At 61.0% G+C, this 12,294-nt stretch overlaps 1 protein-coding gene across 1 annotated transcript in view; it reads left to right on the top strand.

Annotated features, from left to right (window-relative positions):
• Positions 1-11,732: 11,732 nt before the first annotated feature.
• Positions 11,733-12,294, top strand: part of Kcnb1 (potassium voltage-gated channel subfamily B member 1) — an 82,705-nt gene continuing 82,143 nt past the window's right edge. Inside the window, exon 1 of the mRNA XM_078051956.1 lies at positions 11,733-11,839. The gene's annotated coding sequence lies outside the window, so the exon portion shown is untranslated. The remainder of the gene's footprint in view (positions 11,840-12,294) is intronic.

Raw genomic sequence — 12,294 nt, forward strand, 5'->3', positions numbered from 1 at the left:
GAAAGAGACTGAGGGTCATAGAGGTTCAGTGACTTGTCTAAGATGTGCATGACAAGTAGTAGATTCAGGATTCAAATGCAGCCAGGCCTCTCTGCTGTTACAGACTCTGTTTCTGTGAGTAATGTGCTCTCCTCCTGCTGACAGCAGAGGGGCCAATGGAGGGTCCCTAGCAGACAAAAAGAAAAGGTCTCCGAAAAATTCACGGCATCTTCTCTGTCCTCCCCCAGAATGCACACGTTTGTTTTAGTATAGAAAAGCATGAGATGAATTGAGTTTGCTTTGGCAAAAACAGAAAAGGGACCCCAGTGGCTTTCTCGTGGAATCTTATCAAGGGGTGAGGTCTCCCACAGAAGCACCGCAGGTTTTGCACGTCAACGTGTTCACGTTCGGAGCAGCAGACATTTCCTTCTTGTGCAGATACAGGAGACCGGAGCTGGTGTGGCGTCTCCACAGCCACAGGCCCTTCTTTCCTGGTCCCTCCTGCACCGTAGGCAGGATTGCAGCCTCAGGGACAAGTGTGGCTGGCTGAGTCCAGCTGTTTTGTCACCTTCCAGACAGCAAGAAGGAGGGAGGAACAAAAAAAGAAGCCTGCTTCCGCTATTGGTCATGCCTTAGTCACCTGACCTCTCTTGCTGCAGTGGAGGCTGGGAAATGTAGTCTTTTGCTCCAGGACACCAGGCTGCACCCCAGGGTACCACGCTGCTGCTCAATAAAAACAGTGCACTCTCCTGTTTACCAGGAACCGACTGAGCTCCAGGGACAGGGCTTGGCTTCTGTCACAGTTTGGATCTGGACCGTTCCCCAAGGGCTCCTGCATCCCTGCTCCTGCTGCACTGAGGTGGTGACCCAGGGACTCACGGCTGGATGGACCAGGGAGGGGGACAGTGGGAGATGGGGCCCAGTTGAAGGGAGTGGGTCCTTCAGGGTGTGGTCCTTGGGGGCCATGTCTTGTCCCCAGACTCTTCCCCTCCACCGTCCCTTGAACAGCTCTCCTCTGCCACACTGTCCCGCCAGGAGGTCCTGTCTCAGGACAGAGGCGAGCAGCCGTGGACTGAGACCTCCGACCTCCAGAGCCAAAGGGGCCCCTTCCTCCTCCAAGTGGCTTTTCCCAGGTGTTCGTCCCAGTGGCTCAAGCTGACCCACACAGCTCCCTCGGGGTCTGATCCCTCACGGCCCTGCTGGTAAAGCCAGCAGGAAGACCCCGGCATTTCATTTTGTCAGGTCTGGACATTAAGGGACACATCTGTCACTCACTTCTAGTGTCCGTCTTTGAGAGATTTGAACATCCCTAGAGCAGAAGGCTGTTCCATGTCAGGAACACGTGTCCCAGTGTCAGCGTGGACAGCTGTGACCAGCCCTGTGACCACGGGCACCGTGGGAACGTGTGCCGTGGGAGGGTCCCGGGCCCCGGGTGGCTGCCGCTCAGTAGCTGCTCATCTTGAGCACCGGATATGTGCCGGGGACCCTTCTATCAGTGGGTGCCCAGCAATGAGCAAAACAGACCCCATCATAATGACCATCAGCCCGTCCTCACATCCTGAGCGGCGCATGGGGGAGACCGAGAACCGGGGTAAGGAAGTAAAACGCAGCGTGTCAGTTGGTGACAGGGCTGGAGAGGAGAAGGGCTGGGGGAGCCAACACTCAGCGCGACCCCGGGCGTCTGAGGAAGAGTGTTCAGACAGGTGCCATGGAGACCAGGCAGCCCGGCAGGTTCCAGGACCAGGGAGGAGGCCGGGTGGCCGGTGCCGTGGAGGCTCTGGGGAGAGGAAGGACAGTCCACTGCCCAGCAGGATCCCCCACCTGCGTGTGTGGGAGCGGCCAGGCCCGAGGCGTAGACTCCATGCCCAGGCCCCAGAGACTCGAGAAGCCACCAGAGCGGATCAGAGCGGGCGCAGCGCCAGGCCCGAGAAGCCAAGACAGCAGGAGGGACGTGGTGGTGGTGGAGGCAGAGGTGGCCCTGAGGTGGCCCTGGGGCAGTCAGGGACGTCTCCAGGCAGGTGGCCACGTGAGCCGGGTCTGGATGCGAGCCCGCCAGCCTTGGGAAGGTGCAGGGGGCGCTCAGGGGAAGGCGGAGGCCCGGCCAGGCAGAGGTGCGCTTGAGAAGCCCTGTCCCCTGGTCCCTCTGCTCAGGCCGGGGGACTGAGCAGGACAGCAGGCCACGCCTTCCTTCCAGTGGAAACAACCTGGTTTTGTGGAACCTGCCTTCCGGCCCGCGTTTCCTCTTTCCCAGCGAGCCGTGAAGCTCCAAGCCCTCACAGACAGGGTGTGGGAGCCGTGGCCATTGAGATGTGGGAGTGAGGCCACTGAGGGCCAAGTGGGGGACAGCTGGAGGCCCGGCACCTTCCCAGGACCAGGGTGGCCCGAGAGGGACAGGGACAGGGCAGGGCACCCACATTGCACAGGAACGCCACCTTTGGACACCCAGATCCTTGGAACTAACAGGGTCTTCACGACGGTGCGTCAGGTGACAGCAGAGCCGCGGTGGGTGAGGCAGGTGGCCGGCAACGCCAAGCCCAGCCCCAAAGAAGGTCTGTTCAGATGGTAGCCGGCTCCGGGTGCAACCTCCAGATGAAAACAAGCCCAAGTCAGGCTTCCGTGCCAGGCACCCTTGCCAGCCAAGTGGTGGTCATGTGACCCGGCACTGGCCAATGAGATGGTCAGGAAAGCCCTGGAACTTCAGCAACGGGAGGCTTTTCCTCCTCCTTGTCTCTCTCTCGCTTGTCATGTGAGAACCTGTCCATGGCAGCCATCTTGTGGTCACGAGGACGAGACTTGGAGAAACCAACCAAGAACACTGAGACCTCTAAGCGGCTGGCCTCACCTACGCCTGGATCTCACGTAACTGAGAGAATCCGGGACGTGGCTATTCAACTCTGCCTGGGGGCCCCACACCCCAGTGGCTTGGCCGGGGCTCTGCTTGGGTTTGAATCCCTGTGTCCCCCGTCAGCCTCGTCACAGCTCCCCAGAGAGCGGCTCAGACTGCGACGGGAAGCCGCCTGGGATCTGTGCCGGGAGGGCCAACAGGAGTCTGCTGTGTGGCAACACAAGGGTCGTGGGGCCAGGGAGCCCAACCCGAGGGAGCGGCGGTGGCCACCAGGCGCCTGTGGCTTGGTAACAGTCCTGAGGCGAGGCGACTGGGAAGGGACCCTGTGGGTCGCCAGGACTCTCCGCTAGGCTCTCCTGGGTGGCGGGTGGGCGGGAGCACCAGGGCAACTTGGCTCACATGCTGGCGCCCTGGCGGGAGGCCGCAGGCTGGGATCCGGGTGATGCCGCGGCTGAGCCGCTCTCTTCACCTCTTCCCAGGGTCCGCCAGCTGCACACGGTGACCAGGGCCGTCAAAGCCCCGGAGCAGGAGCTGCCCTGTTCCTAAAGCCTTTGGCTCAGCCGCCTCACTCCACCACGGCCTCCTGGCCAAAGAGCTGGCCAGGCACCCAGGGTCCATGCCAGGATGAGCTGGGGCCAAATGCAGAGCGGGTCCGTGCAGGGTCTGGCTGTCTGGGCAGAGGCTGGGACGGCAAGGAGTGGGCCCAGAGGCTGGAGGGACCCAGCAGGGGTCAGGGACACGCCCCGTGACGACTCCCAAGCTTGAGGGAGAGGAGAGGCGCCTCTCTCCGTGGAGATGGGGACGACCTCCAGCTCCATCCTCGCCAGCGGCCACTCTTGAAGGTGAAGATCAGGTTGCTAAAGCCCTTCAGCGCCCTTGACCTAGAATCGAAAGGCCTCTGTCCCCACCTTGCAGTCTGCCTCCTGCCCCAGGGCCTTTGACTCTCCTGCCCACACTCCCGCCGCAGCACTGCCTCCTCCTCTTACCACACTCCCCTGTGCTTGCCCCTTCCTTCATGGTGGTCTTTAACCGTCCTCCCCGGCTGCCTCCCAGCGCAGCGCCCCTCAGACCTCGCAGGTGCTACTGGACAAGTGGCCTCCGCCTCGTCCTGGAGGCCGGCCCTGGCTCTGAGGTTGAGGCGTCACGAGGGTCACGGGGCTGGGCAGGACCAGGCTTCTGCCCTGGCCATGGGGGGAACCAGAGGGGGCAGGTGTGGGGGGACACTGATGGGGCGCCACCTGGGGGTCTGCCAGGGAGCTCTAGTGTGGCCCTGGTCTCCTCCTGCTCACTCGCCCCTTTCCCAGGGCCTCTTGGTGTGCCCAGCTCGTCCTCTGGAGACAGACGGTTCCCCTCTAGTTGCTGGAAGCGTCTCCCGTCCGCCCTGCCCTGCACTCCGTCTTGGCCTGGCCGCACACCCTGGAAGTCCGCGGCCTTGAACATGCCGCCCAGAGAGGTCTGTGCGGCTCCTCTGCGGGGACCCTCTGGAACCCACCTTTGCTCCCAGGCGGGAGAGAGACCAGGGCTCGGCGGGGAGAGCGCAGGCCTCACCCAAATGTGGGTGGCCCAGGGGTGGGGGGCAGACTCAAGGCTGGTGGCGGGGGAGGCAGGGAGCGGTGGGTAGAGGGTGGGGGTGAGTGGCGGGTGGGTGACAGGGGGGAGGACACCCTGTCTGCCTGGGCCGTGGTGACAGATGAGTGGGCGGTGTCGGGAGGAGGGTCGTTTGCTCTGTGGAGGGGCAGATGGGTGCAGGGTGGGCAGCCCATGGGTGGCCCCGTGGGGGGACAGTGGCCTGGATGAGCACCTGGCGGATACATGGAGGTGGACGAAGGAGGGCGCAGGATGGTGGGGGGGATGGCGAGTGGCGGATGGAGGAGTGTGGAGGGGTCGAGGGCCTGGCTGGGGACGGGGTGACACCGTGTGGCTGGGCCCAGAGCGGGGAGGGCCAGGCGAGGGTGACAGAGAGGCAGCGGGGGTCCCCAGGGGCCAGGCTTGTTCCCTCCCCAGGACGTGGGGGCGTGAAGCCGGGCCAGGAAAGGCTGCAGACACCCAGGTCACCCCCGGCCCAGGGTCTGGTTCCGACAGTTCTCATGCTCCATGCTCAGCCCAAGGAGACAGAGCCAGGGACCCTGAGCTCTCCCTGGTCATTTACGGCCTTGGGGGGAAGGAGAGAGTCCGGGCCTGGGGCTCCGTGGCAGGGCGCTTGCCTGGTACGTGGGGCCCTGGCTCCGTCCTCAGCACCAATAACAATAGATCAGTAAGGCGAAGGCCTCTGCCCTCCACAACTAAACATAAAAGCTCTTCTAGAGGTGGGGGGAGACGGAGCCACCGGCCCAGAGCCTGGCACTGGCAGGAGCGCCACCAGGGCCAGCTGCCCCCTCCAGGTGTCCCTCCTGCTCACGTGACTCCCGACAGGTGTGAGGTCCTCCTGGGGGGCAGCTTCACCTCCCTCCCTTCTCCTCTCGGCTAAGAGGAGCAGGACAGAGGAGAGGTGGAAAAACCCCCGGGGCCGCTGGAGCTTTGTCTGAGCAAGGCCACCGCCAGGAGCAGCTGTCCTGAGTGACAGCCACTTGCAGTTAACGACCTCCCCTGAGCCTCCCAGCGCAGCCTCCGAGCACCCCCACCCCCACCCTGGCCGAGCCGCTTCTCCTGGGGGGTTAATTGGCCTCGCTGTGCCCAGATGTGCAGAGACCCAGAGGCAGCACAGGGGTCATGAATAAATGATGCTGGTGTCGGAGACCAAGAGGAGAGGATCTGACTTCAAAGGACGCTCTCTGGCAGCACTGTGTAGGGGAAGCATCGCTCCCCGCGGGACGACTGGCCGAGGACCTCGCTCAGGCTGCCCCCCAGGCCTGGGCATCCCGAGACCCGGTATGGGAACCTAGTGTCCCCTTGTGGCTGACAGCAGGAGGCTGTCCCCTCCTCAAGCCTTTCAGCTTTCCCATCTTCAGAGGGTTGCACCTGAGGCCTCACGGCGTGGGGCACCCTTCCCTGCAGGTGCTCTGAGGTGTGTCACCCGCGTGCTCTTCTCAATGTGATGATGAATTTCTGGTCGGTGGAGAGGACGGTTATCGTTGAGCTATTTGGGATACAGATGACAGAATGACAGCTCCTTCTGGGTCAAGTAAAAGGGACATCTACTCGCTCGAATAACTGGAAATCCGCCGTTAGGCATGGCTGGATCCAGAAACTGTCACGGTATTGTCAGGACTCAGTATTTTAATTCTCATCTTTTCTCTCCCCTGCAATGGGCTTTGTTCCAGGGAGTCCTTCCTCTTATAATGGCAGGAAATTGTAAGGAAAAAAGGGGCATGTGTCTTCACATAACTTAGTCTTTGCTGCCAGGTGTGTGTGGTGCAGGCCTGAAATCCTAGCAACTCGGGAGGCTGAGGCACGAGGATTGCAGGATGGAGGCCAGGATCCACAACTTAGCAGGAACTGGTCTCAAATTGAGAAATGGAAAACGGCTGGGGACCCTGGGTTCAATCCCCAGCACTGCTGAAACAACAGACAGATAGATAAATAACTTGGAATCTTTTCAGTCAGAAAATAAAAATTCCACATGAAGCCCTGTGAAGAGCCTGGGACACAGAGGCCAGGTGACCTCTTTGGACCTGCCTGGCCTTTGCACACCAGGAGTCCAGACTCAGGTGACAATGCAAACAAGAAAAGTGAGTCAGTGGGAGACACTCGGGTGGGGTGTGGACTGCAGCCAACAGGAGACAAGGTCCTGCCTTCGAGGAGCATCTGTGACTCAAGGGCCACCAGACTTGTGACACTCATCGTTGCGGTGCCACAAATGAACCCTACTCTGGGTTAACCAGAGCCTCTAATTTTTCAAGAGAATCCAGGAATTCATATTTTTATGCAAACTCCCCTGAATAAATATTGACTCAAAAAAATTACTGTGCCAGTCAAAGAGCGCCCACCTTAGACCTCCAGCCCGGGACTCCTGCTGTGGGCACAGGGGATTGTGCCCAGGGCTGGGGACTGCTCACAAGCTTGCTGTTCCTTTAAAAAGGAGAGAAACAGACACCAGCATACCTGACCAGAGGCTTTAAATGGCCCGGGGTCGCCTCATCAAAGGCAGGGAGGAAGGAGGAGACCAGGAGAGAGCTCCTGGTCACTTTTCCTGTGTACCTTGCCCCACCCCCACGGCTCCCTGGGCTTGTCTGGGCCTCCTCCCCCAGGACTCCCCGAGGCTGACTCCTCCCTGGGCTCTGGGCTTCCTCACATCTCCAGCAGCCTTCCCTGACCACCCAGCCCGACATTGCTAGCCTGGCTTGTCACACCGACACCTCCTCCTGCTCCGTTTCTGCCCCTCGCTGCGCCGTCTGAAGCTCTGGTTGATGTATTTGCTTGTTTATGGACTTATGCAGGGACGGACTGATCCACGCGACCTCAGGGTCCAGGGTAACATGCAGCACATAGTAGGTGCTCACTGTTGGTTGCTCCAGCAGCGTTTCCAGGCTGCGGTGGGGCGTCCTGGGCACTGCGGGCCGCTCGGCAGCCTCCCTGGCCTCTGCCTACTAGAGCCGGCAGGACGGCCCTGCAGCCCGGGTCTGGCTGTCAGGAACACGCGACATGCGCTCATCGCCGGGCCCAGCAAACGTCAGACACTGCCTCCTCGTCTTCCCAGGGACGTGGCTTCGGCTCTGGAGCTTCCCAGGTCTCTTTCCAGGGACGCTCTGCTTCCTCGGGGGTCTTGTGGGGCAGAGGGGCCCGGGTAGGAGTCGGTGTCAGAGGGTGACGAGGAGTTAGAGACGAGAGCCAGGGGACAGTGACTGTCCCTTAATAAAGGGACTAAAAACCTGATGGAGGGAATGACGGTGACACACAGCGCGCTTGCTGGAGAACAGCAGAGCGAGGCCCAGGCCCAGTGCCGGCCGCTGTGAACGTGAGGCTAAAACAGAGTCACCAAGCTTCACATGGCAGGAGGCCACAGCCCCGCGGGGAGCGGATTTCTGAAGACCAGCTAACCTGGGGGGGAAGTCCCACCGCGTCCCACTAGAGAGCAGGTATGTCATACATACGTGTCCCAGGGGGGACCTGGAGCAAAAGACAGCAACGGAAAGGTAATGGACAAAGATACTCGTGACTTAGGGCAGGGGAGGGCCCAAGACCTTCGAAAGCCCAACTGTGCAGGCAAAGCCAAATTGTTCTGTCACATGAAAGAAAGCAACTTTCTTTAATGAAGGACACCAGGGACAAAGCTAATAAGAGAAGTGACAGGTCTTTGCAATCTCTAAAGTCAACAAGGGACTTAAAATCTAGACCCTACAAAGGAGTCCTGCAAATCACCCAAACAACAAAACAAGCCTGTGGGGTCATGGTGCCAGCGGCTTGGGAGGCCGAGGCAGGGGGATCGGAGGTTCTAGGCCGGCCTCAGCAAGTTAGCCAGGAGAGGGAGACGCTAAGCAACTCAGGGAGACCCTGTCTCTAAATAAAAGAGGGCTGGGGATGGGGCTCACTGTTAAAAGTCCCCCTGGGTTTGGTCCCCAGTACAGACCAACCAACCAACCAACCAGCCAAAGCAAAAACGAAAATAAAGCAGGAGCCCCAGCAGAAAGATGGGCGGGGGGTGTGCTGGCAGTTAGACTTCTGCACAACAAGCCTAAGAAGAGAATTCAGACTCATTAGTAATCAGACAAATGCAAATTTAAATACACTGAGATGTTACTTTGCATATGTTAGACTGTCAAGATTTAGATATCTGGGTAACAGCTAACGTTAGCAGAGCCTGAGCCGTGGGGACTCCTGAGCCTGTGGAGAGACGCAGGGACACTGGGTGAGCTCAGCTGAGTGTGGACACATCTCCCAAGGCATCAGATCCAAACCCGCAGGAAATGCTTCTGAAAGCCGTCGGCTGGTCCACGGCAGTCGCGTAGGAGGGGCTGTGCAGGTGTGTCTGTGGGTCTGGAGCTGAAGGTCCTCTGCGGGGTCTTGCGACGGTGGACAGTGAAGAGGGGACATATCACCTTGGACAACTGTGCAGCCACTGGGAACGGTGGATGGCCGTAGTCCCAGCAGCACGGACAGCTCTTGGAGGACAATAAGCCATAGGCCGAGAGCTGTGGCACACACTGTGTCCATAGGATGACACAGGCACAAAATCACGACAAGCACACCTTTCCAGGACTCACCCAGACCAACAGAAGGCGGCCAGTGCTGGACAAGTGTTGTCTGTGGGGAAGGCGGTGGGAAGGGAGGGGAGAGGAAAGGGAAAAAATAAATGAATAGAACAACAGAAGGAAAAAACCCCACGTGTCAAGTTTCCCTCCAGGCTCCTGGCCTTGGCCCGAGAGGAATGTAGCTCCATGAGGACGGGACCCTGTCCGTTTCTTCACCCTCCATTCCCAGCACCGAAGCCCACGCCAGGCCCATATGGACGTTCAGGAAATGCCTGGGTGATTCCATGAGACAACACACGAGTTGATGGGCGGAGGGCTTTGCAGAGGCAGCGCTGGTACTTGTCTGGCCCAGTGATTTGGAGTCGGGTGGCAAGGTCTCCCTCCTAGCTGCGCCAGGCACTGCCAGCAAGATGGTGCCACCTCTGAGCTTCAGTTTCCTCATCTGGAAGCCACCTCATCTGCTTGGAGCCTCCAGGGGCTATTTGTAGTCGATACCCAGCAAACTTCCATGCCCACACCTTGGCTCCGTGGAGTGAAGGAAGGCAGGCGCCTCTGGTGACATTTAGGTGGACCTGGGTGGCTGTAAGCTGCGGTGACCTGGGTACTTCACCATCCCCAAGTAATTTTTCCCTCTAGACAGGGAGGCTTTGTTCTCTGCAGCCTCCTGTGGAAATGCTCAGATCTCCGGGAGGGGGTCACCTTCAGCTGTCTGGCTCAGTGGGTGGGGACAGTTGAGAGCCACACCTTACCCAGGGAATGCCATCGTGAAGCCAGAGGGACACTGAGAGCTAAATGCTGGGAGCGCTGCCTTGGAAATTCAAGCCGAGCCCCTCTCCACACCTCCAGCCACTCCTCCCTGGTATCACTCCCACCCCTGTCCCCTGGGTGCTCTCCAGGGTGCTCTCCAGTCCAGCCTAAGGCCCTCTCTGGCTCAGGGTGAGAGCCAGGTCCTGGCCATGGCCACATAAGCCCTCACCACCCAGTGGAGACTCGCCTGCTTCCTCTGTTCCAGCCACTTGTCTTGCTGCTCCTGCAATCCACCCCCCTCTCCCGCCCAGAGCACCGCCTTGCTGGACCCTCTGCCCAGAACCGCCTTCTCTCGTCCTCCGCCCGGCCATGCCCTCCTATCTTCCAAGTCCTGTCCTTCTCCAAGAGGCCCTTCCTGTTCACCCAGGTCAAGATCATCCCGCTGCACCCCACCATGCAGCTAATTTCCTTTAAAACACTCACCAAGGTCTTACTCTTTATCATTTAAAACAATTTGCTTTTAGTTACCCGGTTCCCCCAGGCCCACCAGCTGAGGGGAGGGCAGGGCTGGGTCAGAGCATCAGGTCAGAAGCTTCGGATCCAGTCTAAAGCAAGTGGAAATCCCGGGAGTTTTGAGCAGACAAGAGACGGGATTCAGTGTATGAAATGTCAGATCTTGGAGGGGGGGGGCTTGGCCAGGAGGCAAAGGCGGAGGAGGGAGAGGGGAAGATGCATGCAGACAAGATGGCTGTGCCTTGGACAAGGATCAGGATGAGGCTTGAGAGGAAGTGGATGGGCTAATAGATATAACCCGGCGGTGCACCCACTGTGCACAGAGAAAGGAGGAGGAGAGGAAAAGGGCCAGAGGGGGCAAGGGGCTGACTTTGGGGCACCACGTCTGGCTCCGTTTTTCTCCACTAGTGCAGGGTGTCACTGATGTGTCCCCAGCATGCACTTATTCATCAGGCAGCAAATATGTGTGTGAAAGAATAAACCAGCAACCCCAGCAGCTGGCCTGCTGTGGCAGCCGCAGGCCCTGCCCTCTCCAGGCGGACTCCGGTGTATCCCCGTTCACGGTTGTTTGGGGCATCCTTTCCCACCGGACAGGGCTCCCCAGGGGAAGACGCGCCCTTCACGGGCTTGACATGCCAGGACCTCCCAGGAACCAGCTGTCCGACTTCAAGACTGGAGGAATGAGTCCGGCTCTGCAGCCAGCTCGCTGGCGCGCTCCAGCTTGCTCAGTGTTTCCTCTCCGCAGGTTCCACCAGCGGCCACGCTCCATGTTGATTCGTGGTGTTCATGTCCACCCTCCGCTACTAGAATCTCATCCCGTTCTGGAATTAGATCTTGGGGATCTAGAATGCAAGCCGGCTAGAGCCGGGCTATTTAAATTGCCCTCCCCGCCAGCTCCAGCCCCCTCCCGGCTCGCTCTCCGGCTGCGCTGATTCCTGACTGACACATTCATTCACTTTTGTTTATAGTCTGTCTCCAGGCAGCTCCACGGGGCCGGATGTTGGCGTTTGGCTCACAGCTGTATCCAGACGCCTGTTGGTGCCTTGCACACAGTAGGCGCTCAGCCCCTGGGATGGCAGGAGGAGGGAAGGCGGGATCTGCGGGCAGGCTGTGGAGGTAGCGGGGTGGGGAGGGCAGGTGGCCCCGCGACTGCGCTTGGCCCAGGCCCCCGCGCGCCCCCGGCCTCGCGGGCAGGCGGCCCGGGCAGGGAGGAGTTAAGCGGCGTGCGCGCTTCCGACCCGCAGGTGGCGCCGTCCCGCCTCGGTGCCGACTCCCGGCGCTCCGAAGTGCGGGACAGAATCGCGGCGAGCGCGGCGCCGAAGCTCAGCCCGACTTGTTGATCTCGCCCAGGCAGCCGCCGCCGCCGCGGGCGAGCGAGAGGAGCGGGAGGTGGCGGAGGCGCCGCCCGACCGCGGTCCTGCCCGCCGCGCGCCCCGCGCCCGCCCGCGCCCCCTGCCTCGGAGAGCGCGCCCGGCTCCGCGGCGCCTGCAGCCCCGGCGCGTCGCCTGCCCGGCCCGGGTAGGCCGGGCCCAGCCCGGCCCCGGGACCGCCGCTGCCCGCGGGCGGGGGCGCCCGGGCGGCCGGGACGATGCGCGGTCCCTGGCCCCGGGAGGCGGCCGCCCTGGGGGTGAGTGTTGGGGCGCGCGGGCGGCGCGGGGACGGGAGGACACGGGCAGGGGGCTCGCTTGCCGCGGCTCGGCCTGTTGGTGTGCCCGGGCTCCGCGGCTCCAAGCTGGGGGTGGGGGGCGGGCAAGGGCTGGGGCCCGAGGCGACGCGCGATCCCCATTCTGGGGCGAGGGATGAGGGCGTGTGCCCCACATGCTGTGGGCTCGGGGAACCCCCCGAAATCACCGGTGAGCGGCGGAAGGAGGGCACGTTTTGAAAGGCCAGAAAATTCAGCTCCTTTCCCCGCCTCCCACCTCCCCCACCCCTTCCCTTCCAAGCCCGGGGAAAGGCGCAGAACCCGGAGTTATAAAAAGCCATCGCAGGAGAGGAGCGAGGAGGAGGAGGAGGAGGAGGAGGAGGAGGAGGAGGAGGAGGAGGAGGAGGAGGAGCAGCAGCAGCAGCGAGGGGAGGATGGAG

Source organism: Ictidomys tridecemlineatus, chromosome 5, assembly GCF_052094955.1.
Source record: "Ictidomys tridecemlineatus isolate mIctTri1 chromosome 5, mIctTri1.hap1, whole genome shotgun sequence".
In the NCBI taxonomy this organism is placed as follows: Eukaryota; Metazoa; Chordata; class Mammalia; order Rodentia; family Sciuridae; genus Ictidomys; species Ictidomys tridecemlineatus.